General features: G+C 52.8%; 1 protein-coding gene across 3 annotated transcripts in view; it reads left to right on the top strand.

Annotated features, from left to right (window-relative positions):
* Positions 1-1,209: 1,209 nt before the first annotated feature.
* Positions 1,210-10,977, top strand: part of Adcy7 (adenylate cyclase 7) — a 39,733-nt gene continuing 29,965 nt past the window's right edge. For 2 of the 3 annotated variants that reach the window (XM_038312314.1, XM_038312311.1), the window contains exon 1: positions 1,210-1,400. The gene's annotated coding sequence lies outside the window, so the exon portion shown is untranslated. Of the gene's footprint in view, positions 1,401-7,068; positions 7,124-10,977 lie in introns of those variants that run through there. The other variant, XM_038312313.1, reaches the window with a different exon arrangement.

Raw genomic sequence — 10,977 nt, 5'->3', positions numbered from 1 at the left:
GGTGATCCTTGTATAGTCTTCAGGGCTCATTTCCAGTTGTGTGTGTTGCAGAGGTCTTTGCCTTTTCTCTTCCTTGGTGACACCGGCTTCTTCTTCGCTTCAGCACACCCATGCCTGGGAGATAGTTGTTCAGTGAAGGGTGTACCAATGTCTGGCTTCTCTGTGAGGTTCCCTCTGCCCTCCTGTATCTTCTGTGACAATCCAGAGTCCTGTGTGACCCAGAGAGCAGACCTGGAGGCCACCTTGTACCCCACCAGCACAGGGATTTCTGAAATCCCGCCCATGTCCTGGTACTTGGCTAGTGTGTTCTGGATGCTGGGCACAAAAGGATGTAGCTCTCAGCAGGGACGTAACCTGTGGGAAGACAGCCTTTAGGGGAAAAGGATAGAGACTAGGGGCTACACTAGGAATGTCCCACACTTTGGGAGGGGGAGACATGCCTTGCTCTGAGAAGCTCACATAGAGTTAGGGGGTCGGCTAGAGGAAAAGGTAGGAAAGAACCCCAGTACTCTAGGTCCCACGCAGGCACTGTCCGCGGACTAGGTGAGTGCTCTCTCTGTGTCAGGAGGCTCCTGCCCATTGCCTCCTGGCCCTTTGCAGTGTGTTGTGTTTCTACTAAGCTCCCTGTGACCGCAGGGGAACGTGAGGCCTGGCACGATGGAAGGGAAGCCAGAGTCCTGGGCTCATGATAATCATGGCCGCCGAGGGTCTTCAGGCAGGGTCTCTGCTGGTTTGGAACCAGAATTCTAAGGCTAAGCCTGAGCCTTACTTCTGCCCTAGCCCCCATGGGGGACAGATGTGGAGTGCAGAAAGATCTGTGACCACTCAAATGGGTACCCCAGGCCACCACATTACTGCCGTGGAATGAATCCAGGGAGGGAAGGGGCCTGTCTGGGAGTGGCTGAGCTGGAGGCTCGTGCCAGGCTGTCAGCTTTAATTGCTCAGTGAGGATGCGTCTGCTCTCTGGTTGGAGCCGTCGTCTTGGGGCTTCTAATGGAGATTTTCACTTCTTGTTTCATATTTTTTTTTTCAAAAAAAAAATTTGTTCCAGCTTCAAGCTTCAAATTTCCATGAAGTCATTGGAGCTGGGAGCCTGGCCTGGCAGCTTCTCCACTCCTGTGGCAGGCTCACAGGCTGGGAGAGGGGGCCTTCCTCACACCCCCACCACAGCAGGAGCCGAGCTGAGCTGAGGGCCCAGCCTTAGCTAGCCCTCTGCCGTTACCACCGCCGAGCAGGAAGTGGTGGGCCCCAGATGTGACTCACTCTCATTAGGTAGCCGGTGGAGGGAGCCTTCCCATGTGTGAGACTGGACGCCTTCAGAGCAAGGGTACCGAGGGCCCAGCCACCTTCCTGCAGGCACCGAGCTTGGCTGGGCGGCTTCAGTGCCCCAGGAGAGCCAGGTAAAGTGTGATTTGGGCATGGGACGGCATCTGTTCTTTCGCCCAGGCCTGAGGGGACAGCAGGACAGGCCTTGGGTCCCAGGCCTGTGGGAAGGAGGTGAGCCCAGGCCTGACTGCTGGTGGGCTGGGCTGGCTGGTGGGGAGAAGGGGCCCCTCTGTTTCCTAGGCAGACAGTTGGGAGGGCGGCTCCTCACTGGGAAACCCAGACAGTTTGGCCCTGGCTTCTCCCGGTCTGGGCGAAACGGTGCTGCCAGAATCTTGGGCAGTGATGCTGCTCACTTGGCCCTGTTACCTGAAGTTCTGGGAACTGCATGCTCTTAAATGCCCGTGTTTCTTTCGAGATTGTGATTTTACATTTACACGTACATTTCATTTTTCTCACAGAAAATAAACATTATCAAGGAAGCTTACTAAACAAAGCAACCAAAAGTAATTCTGAATGTGGGGCTTGGGGTGTCGCTCAGGGGTAGAGTACCTGCTTAGCGTGCCCGAGGCACTGGGTTCCATCCACAGCACCAAAAATAAGAGGGAACAGTTTTAAACAAATACTCTAAAAGCAATACACACTAAGGAGACAGAAAGCCAAGATGCCTCAGAAAATGAGAACAACTCCTTCCCCTCCTTCCCCTCCTTCCCTCTCTTTCAAGGCCCCAGGATGAAGGTGGGCCACTTGGAGGGGGTCCCATGCACATGGCACAGGATGGAACAGGTGCCTCTTCCCCGTTCAGGGACAGACACAGGAGTCAATCTCCCTGGCCAGCCTCTGGGAGAGGGTGGCATGGTGTCTGGATGTGGGGCCAAGAAAGATTCAAAGGCTTGGACTGGAGGCCACAGTATGGGCTGGCCCTGTTGTTGTCACCGTGTGTTGTCAGCAGCTTTCAGCTCTAAATGTGAGGGTGGGTCTAGACGCACGGGCCCCAGGGCATGGATCGTTTGTTGTTGCTCAGGAGGTCTCAGCCTGTGGGTGAATGGACACATTAAAATTTAAGTATTTAATGTTTGAGTGAGTTTTGTTAAAAACAAAACAAAACAAAAAACCAGAAACAAGAAAAAACAAACCAAAAAAATGTAGAAAGATACTGAGTCTGGCATGGAATGTGTTATTGTCTTGGAGAGCAGAGAGACCTCAGCGACGAGGGTTGGGCTTCAGAGGAAGTCTGAAGCAAGACGCACTGCAGGAAGTTCAGGCTTGAGGTCTCTTCGTTTCTCTAGAGTACCTTGCATTCTGGGGCGTCCTGTTCCAGGTGTCTGTGTGGGGAGGGGCTGCAGGAAAGTCGCCCATGGTGGGAGCTAGAAGTGCTTGTGTCCTAGTGACCAATTTCCAGGGTTGGAAGTGGCTCTGTAAAGGCCTCCATGCTAGGGCTTGGTCCTGGAGCTCTAGGGAGTGGAGGTGGACATAGTAAGGGGGGACGCAGGCCAAGGCACTCCCTGTAGTTTCTAGAGCCTGTCCTGGAACTAGCTCTTGTAGACCAGGCTGGCCTCGAACTCAGAGATCCGCCTGCCTCTGCCTCCCGAGTGCTGGGATTAAAGGCGTGCGCCACCACCGCCCGGCCCAAGTGTGAGCATTCTTACAATTTGTTACTATCTCTTTTTTTTTTTCTTCGAGATAAGGTTTCTCTGTAGCTTTGGAGCCTGTCCTGGAACTAGCTCTTATAGACCAGGCTGGCCTCAAACTCACAGAGACCTACCTGTCTCTGCCTCCCAAGTGCTGGGATTAAAGGCGTGCACCACCACTACCCGGCTTGTTACTATTTCTTTGACGGTGTGTGGTCAGAGGCTGGGGGCTGTGCTGTCCTGGGTCAAGTCCTCCCCCTCCAGTTCTTGCCTGTGCGCTGCAAGGGTAGTGGGCCACCATGCTTAGGGGCGAGAATGGGTGTCAGGACGCCAACTCGGGTCCAAGCAGAGAGCAGGGGCTCTGCTGTGGACTAGTGGGGGGCGCTAATGGTGGTGGCCTCCCTGCCAGCTGGAGAGTCAGTTTCCTCAAAGGTCCCTGTTTGGTGTGACTGCTGTCTTTGGACCCACCGTGAGATGGCTGGGTGACATGAAACTTCCTCGTAAGCCTGACCACCTGAGTCCTTCGCTGGCCTGATCCTTCTTGGCTATGTAGGGAGAGAGCTGTACCAGGACGGTGGATCCTTGCCACCCCACCATTGCTTGGTTCCGCCTGAGTGGCAAGGTGGGTTGTCCCTTGGTGTGGCCTCTGATTCCTTCTGCCCTGGAAGACAAACTCTGGGGTCCTTCCTACTAAGAGATAAACCACCTGCCCCTGCTGGTTATCTTAGTTGGTGCTTAGGGATGATCTTGGTTTTCCTGCAGCAGGCATAGGGGTCACTGGGCAGGACCCTGTCACGGCAACCCCTGCTCAAGCTTTTTAGGCCTCAAGGGGAAGCTCTCACTGAACTAGACAGAACCAGAGCAGGGTCTGAGTTTGACTTGCAAGTCAGCCTCATCTGATCAGTGGCCAAAGGAAAGGGTCATCAGTCCACCCATTCCCCCTACTGTAGGGGACCCGCATAGAGTGGAGCCTGTTTCTGCCGTGAAATGGCTTGCTGTTGGTCCCCAGTGCTCCAGAAATGCTGGTCATTAGCATGTCACGGCCTTCTTCCCACCTTGGGTGGTAGGCAGCGAGGGTGGACAGGGTCAGCGGGCAACTCTAGGGTAGCCAGCATCCCTTTTTCTCTGTGTCCCTCTGTTTTCTCATTGGTGAGATGGGGTTGATGATGTCAAGCAGGTAAATATGAGAGTCAGATGCATGCTATGATGGCAGCATGTTGAGCATCTGCTTCCTCTGCCGCTTGGGGAAGGGATACTTCATGGTCTCTTCTCTTATCCATTGGCCTTCTGTCCTCTGATGCAGGGTGGCACCACACCTCCAGCTAGCCACAGGCATCCGGCCATACCTGCTGCTGTGTGATGTTTCAGCATTGCATCATGGCTAGGTTTCATCAATCTTGGTTCAGACCCACCCTGGCTGAAGGTCTGTTGTTCCTTGACTCCTTTGCTAGACAGATTAGGTGGTGGGTGGAATGGGAGGCAGCCTGACCCTGAGCTCTCTTTTCCCTAGCTGGCCTTCTCTAGGGACACTTAGAACAGGGCTTTCCTGCTGCCACCTGCTGTCCTTGCAAGGCTGTAAGTAGTGTGGTCTAGGTGCTGATTCGGTAGAACTGAGTTAAACCTGTGGTCAGCACAGGATCAGGGGTGGCTAGCTTGGATCCAGTAGACGTCCACAATATTGAGATCTCTAGTAGTGTAAGGCCAGTTTCTCCTCTGCAGAGGTCAGTTGTGAGTTCTGCCTGCCTCCCAGGCTTTCCACAGTGCCCATTCTCTTTGGGCTGGAGCGATGGATTCAATTCCCAGCACCCACATTGCAGGTCACAACAGTCTGTAACTCCAGGATCTAACACCCTCACATAGACATAGATGCAGGGAAAACACCAATGCACATAAGTCAATTACATATATATGTGCATATACATATATATACATACGCATGTATGTATGTATGTATGTATGTATGTACGTATGCATGCATGTTCTCTCAGTTCAGCACCATCTCTGTCCTTTTGTCTGTCTTAACCAGCCCACTGACTTGCTCCCAGCACTGGCTTGACTCTCTCCCGCTGTTTGCTGTGCAGTCCCACTACCCACCAGCACAGCCTCCATACTGCATGTCCGAACTCACTTGGCTAGTGTTCCTTTGCAGGGATCTCTTTAAGGAGGACTGGGGGTCCACCAAGAAGGAATCCAGTGTTTTTGTCCATCCATGTGGCAACTGCCTCCAGCTTTTGACTCTGGTCAACCCTTTTCTGTTGCAGGCTCCTGTGATCGCTAGACATCTTCTTTCTTGTGTCTTCTCCTTATGCCTCTGTGTCTATCCCCGCCCCTCATCTCCACTATGGCTGGCCACTAGAAGGAATTCCCTGCAGTTGAGGCCTCTTTGAAATTTCTGCCATTGCTTTCAGGACCCCCGGGGCCACCTTCTTTGCTTCCTCCCTGGGCATCAGCACCCAGCTGTTGCTAACAGAGTGGCCATGACCCTGCGACAGAGGCCTGACTCCTGGAAGGTGCTCATACCCCTTTTGCATAATGGCAGGTTGAGATCTGGGGATCATGGTATACCCTGAAGGAGGGAGCGGGTGCCAATGATGCTTCTAGAGCCCTGAGCCTGGATTGTCACCTGGTCCACAATGCCTTATTTGAGGCCCCTGTCTCCTAGGGTCCCGGCCCAGCTGCCCACGTAGGAATTGGCTTACTCTCATGTCCCAGGCTCAGATGACTTACATCAGTGTTTCTCACTGGCTGAGTATGGGGACACACAGGGTTCTGGAGTACAGGTGGGACACCCGAGGGCCACCGGGCTCTACAGCGGCCAGGCCAGCGTGAATTTCCCTGGCGAGTACTGTGGGAGAGCACAGCTCTATCTGTGGGCCTTTCTCCTGGTCTCTTGCTCAGAAGAATAGGGACTTGGGGCCCATCTGGTGGGTGTGTCTGTCCTTCTCTCCTGGGCCTCAGTTTACCCATTTCCCATTTCTGCAGCAGGCTGGCTGGCCCTGCTACCAATTACAAGGGGCTGGGGCAGGCAGCCTGGCCCTGCTTCCCACGCCTGTCTTCAGGACCTCATCTGGCTGGGAAGGAGGTATCCTATGAGGTGGGCTAGAGGTGTTGCTCTAATGGGGCCCTGATGGGTGGGAGGCGGCCTCTTTTGAAACTCCCAGACTTCCTGGAGACATCACTCAGCCCTGGGGGAGATGCATGCTGATGCCAAGGGGCTGGGGAAGGGGGCAGGACCAGTATGTGAGGGGAATAAGGGAGAAGAGCAGCTTGGGAGAGGGCTGTCGGGCAGTGAGATAGATACCCCTGGAAGATGTTCCTGGTCCTTCTACGTCACGGTTTCTTAGGCTTCCAACCTTATGTTTAGAGTAGGCTGGCATGACCCTGGGAGATCATGGTGCTGACGGAGTATTCTCTTTTATATGAAGCCACTATAGGTACCATTGCCAGTTTATTCTTTGTATCAGGAGACTGGAGCCCAGAGGGGTTAGTAAACATGTCTGAGGCCACACAGCACCTTCTGGGCGGAGTGGGATCCACACCCTGACTTTGAACTCAGAACTTGCGCTCTCGAGGCTCTGCTGTTTTTCCATTGTGGGCACAAGCGGCACCCTCGTCCACCCTCCCATTTCCTCTCCTCGTTCAGAAAGTTCATCACATGGCTTCCCTCTCCCCAGTGTGTCGCACAGGAACCCTGTGCTATTTCGCGTCTTGTGGTTTCAGCACCTCGTCCTGGGTCTGGTGGAGGGCAGGAGTCCAGAGAGGCCTGGATGGCAGGGTGGACCCCTTCTTTCTTTCAGCATTTGTAGACTGCTAAGGTGGCTTTATGGAGGTCAGACATCCCATGCTTGGGCCTGCCTACCCTGGCCCCTGGGTGCCCACTCTAATGCAGTGTGGAGTAGGGTTTGCATGCCTGCTTTGTAAGGTGCAGCCACCAATGGGTATTGAAGCCAGGTGGGAGGGACCGGGTGGTCTTCCTAGAGGAGCTGACTCAGCAGGGCAGGAGTTGGCCAGGTGGATGTGGTAGGAGGTGGGTGAGGGTGATGGGCAGTGTCTTTGGGTCGTCCAGACCCAGCGATGAAAGGGTGGGTGGGGCTTATTTGGGGAAGCAAAATCAGTCAAACCGTACAGCTGTCAGGAAGACCCAAGAAGTTGCTGAGTTTTGGGCTGGGGTAAGCAAGGGGAATGGGCTTGGTGTTCTTTGTGTTTTGGCCAGGGCCCTAGGAGGATTGTCCCTCAGGGGAGGCCAGGGTTTGGGGAGCAGGGCCTGCTGAGAGAGAGCCTCCATGTGTGAGTCTTTAGCTTGCAGCCTACAGCCTAGCTCTGGAAGGTTGGAGTTTGGGGAAGGATCCAGGGACCGGAGGAGGGTGCCCAGGCTTCAGGTAGCTATGGGGAGGGCCTCTGAGCCCATGGGTAGGTGTGGCCCCGGAAGCCAGGCTGTGGTTTAGGGGATACCTAGGCTGCCTTCCCTGAAGGCTAACACTTCCGGCTCTCAGGCCCGCCCCTCCCCCATTGTGGACAGATTCTTTTTGGCCTTGATAGGGTCTCAGGAAGCCTAGGAAGTGAGGCTTTCAGGACCTGGGCCTAGGGAGACCTTTCCACAGCTGAGACCTTCTGAGACAGGTTTCTGTTGGGACAGAGGTCTCACTGGGCTCCCTAGGTTGCCTGCTGGGTCCTGGTGGGGCTGGCTGCTCACCCCTACCTATGAGCCCTCTGCTGGAAAAGCAGGACAGAAGCTCAGGAACCCTGTGGTGACCAGGATTGGAGAGGTTAAGAATTGGCTGGGTCCTGGAGCTGGGTAGGATAAGGTGGAACTGAACTGGTTTTTGAGTTTTGTTCCCTGCTCAGTCTGGCAACTGATACACGTGGGCACTGGGAGCTGTCTTCTTTCTTCCTTTCCCCAGGGAAGAAGGTGTCCCTACCTGGAAACTTCCCGGGGAACCCGGAGAGTCATAGAGCCCAGGCCCATGACCCTGACTTCTCTCCCTTTCCACCACCCAGGAGGGCAAAGTCAGCTTGGTCCCTGGAAGGGACCAGGCTCAGGTACAAGTGGGGCCCTAACCTTGAGGACCTCCTGGCTGCCAGAAACGGGGAACTGCCAGGGTCTGGGAGACTCCTAATGGGAGTTCATTAGATCAGTGCAGAGAGAGGCCCTTCAACTAGCCACTTGCCTGTTGATCACTGACTTGCTCAAGTATATAGGGGCTTTAAAGGGGAGAGGATGCCTGTGATGGACCCCTGTGGATGTGTGCATAGCTTTCTGTGTCTGTCTTGCTTGGCACAATATACATCAAGGAACGCAGGGGAAAAGTTAAGAATGAGCCTGGGGGCTGGAAAGATGGCTCAGCAGTTAAGGGCACCCATTGCTCTTCCAGAGGTCCTGCGTTTGATTTCCAGTGCCCACCTTGTGGCTCACAACCATCCATAACTCCAGTTCTAGGAGATCTGACTCCTGACCTGAAGGCACTGCATGCGTGTTGTGCACATACATACATTCAGGCAAAACACACATGCATAAACTAAAATTAATAACTTGAATTTAGGACTGGTATGTTCCTCAGAAGTTAAGGGCACACACTGGCTGCTCTTCCAGAGGACCCAGATTCAATTCCCAGCACCCACTTGGTGGCTCATAACCATTTGTAACTCCAGCTCCAGGAGATCAGGTGACCTTTTTTGGTCTCCTCAGACCAGGTATACATATGGTACACATACCACATAAAGGCAAAACACCTATATACATCAAAGTCAAAAACAAATTATTTAAAAAAATAAATTGAATTTTAAAGAGAGAGAGAGAGAGAGAGAGAGAGAGAGAGAGAGAGAGAGAGAGAGAGAGAGAGAGAGAGAGAGAAAGGGAGAAAGAGCTGGGCGGTGGTGACACATGCCTTTAATCCCAGCACTCAGGAGGCAGAGGCAGGCAAATCTCTGTGAGTTTGAGGCCAGCCTGGTCAACAAGAGCTAGTTTCAGGACAGGCTCCAAAGCTACACAGAGAAACCCTGTCTTGAAAAAAAAAAAAAAAAAAAGAAAGAGAAAGAGAGAGAGAGAGAGAGAGAGAGAGAGAGAGAGAGAGAGAGAGAGAGAGAGAGAGAGAGAGAGAGAGAGGGAAAGAGCTTGGACCTTGGAATGAGGCAGGCCTGAGTTTGAATTTTGGCCATCCCAGACGCTGAGCTTGGATTGTAGGCTGGGATCCCAGAGGTGTGTGCCAAAGCTAGCAGTGGCTCCTGGAGCACTAGAGACTCTGAGGAGAGCAGACTGCTTCCTTCATGGCTATGTCCAGGGGCTGCAGAGCACTTCCAGCCTGTCGGCAAGCCTGGGAGGCTTAGGGCAGGGTCCAGTACTTCCTGGGTGTCCCCTGCCAGCTCCTTCTGCTCAGATCAGCATCCCCAGCCCCTTCCACAGTCACGGTATGGTTACTTCCTCAGGGTCCAGCTCTGCTGCTGTCTGGAACCCCAAAAGGCAGCTTGAGGAGATGATTTCTGCTCTGTCCTCCCCAGGAGCCAGTGCTGTGGGCTTCAGACAGGACTGGGGAGGGAGGAGTTCTTCCTAAGTCCCTCCTTTACATGCTCCTGATGCTTTTTGCTGCTGTGGTAACAGAGCCGAGTGGATGTCCTCACTCCAGATGCTGACTCGGCACCGTGCCTGCCTGACCCTTTGGAGCCCTCTCTAAGCCTTGTGGTCAGATTGCTTTTTTTCCATTTCTGAAAGAGGAAACTGAGGCATAGTGCCGTCGTGCAGCTGTGTCTGATGAGCCAGGGGCCACTTACCTATTAACATTTTATAATGGCACAGAACTACACGGTGAGAATGAGAACTGAGCCATTAGGACCAGAGTGGATTTTTTTTTTGGGGGGGGTGGGGAGAGCATGTTCCACTTTGGTGTGTATCTATGAGGCCTGACATTGACTCTGTGGAGTTTTCATAGGGAGCTGTGTGTTTTCACGTGGGCATGTCCTGCCACAAGGATGTGTTGTACCAGCCAAGGGTGAGACACACTTTTAGTCATTTGCTGTCACCAGCAGTGGGACATGGAATCTTATGTGTGTCCCTGCACACACGCAGGAGTATGTACACAATCTATTACTGCATTAAATGTCTGTGTGTGTCCGTAGCTGACACACGTTCCTGCCAGGAGCGGTCGTGAGTGCCCATTTCACAGACTTTATGTGTCCTCATCTTTGCCAATCAGACAGGTAAAATCGTTTTTCATGGTAGTTTTAATTCTTATTTTCTATACTCAGTATACTCAGGTGATATCATCTTTTTTTTTCCTCAAACGTTTAAAAGTGATTTGAGTTGACTTTTCTCGGGCCTTTCTGTTTGTGATCTTCTCTCACTCATAGTCTTTTTACTTTGCAGGTGTTCTTCACATATGGGGGAGATTAGCTCCCAGTGATGCAAGTTGCAATGTATTTTCTTTGTGTGTATAGTTCTTCTGCTGATTATTCTTTTGGTAAGGTTTCTTTTTAATCAAGTAGTAAATTTTGTTTATTTAAATGCTTGAATTTTTCAGTCTTCTCTTTATGGCTCTTGAGTTTGAATTGGGTTAGGAAGGCCCTAGCTGGCCTGGCAGTGGTGGCACACCCCTTTAATCCCAGCACTTGGGAGGGCGCAGAGGCAGGCGGATCTGAGTTCAAGGCCAGCCTGGTCTATAGAGAGAGTTCTAGGACAACCAGGGCTACACAGAGAAACCCGATCTTGAAAGCAAAACAAATCAAAACAAAAACAAAAACAGAAAAGCTTTAGCTCCGTGAGTGTTGACTTGGGAGTGCTTGTACAGTTTCCTGCCCTTGTTAAACCCCGTCCTTGGTTGGTTGAGACTCTGGCCAGCCCTCATTAAAGACTCACATGCTCAATTTTGCTCTCCTCTAGATTATTAGGGAAACAGTTTGCCCCTCGCTTCCATCCATCACAGCGACGGTCTGGGTGAGGCCCTGTGCGGTGAAGCCAGCAGGCAGCCTCCTGAACTGCTGTGTGGGCTGGGCCTGGCATCAGTGAGGTCCTGAGGCTGGTTAGACTTCCTCT

This window comes from Arvicola amphibius, chromosome 15, assembly GCF_903992535.2.
Source record: "Arvicola amphibius chromosome 15, mArvAmp1.2, whole genome shotgun sequence".
In the NCBI taxonomy this organism is placed as follows: domain Eukaryota; kingdom Metazoa; phylum Chordata; class Mammalia; order Rodentia; family Cricetidae; genus Arvicola; species Arvicola amphibius.
The sequence above is the reverse complement of the archived record's forward strand: the minus strand, read 5'-3'. Positions and strand labels throughout refer to the sequence as shown.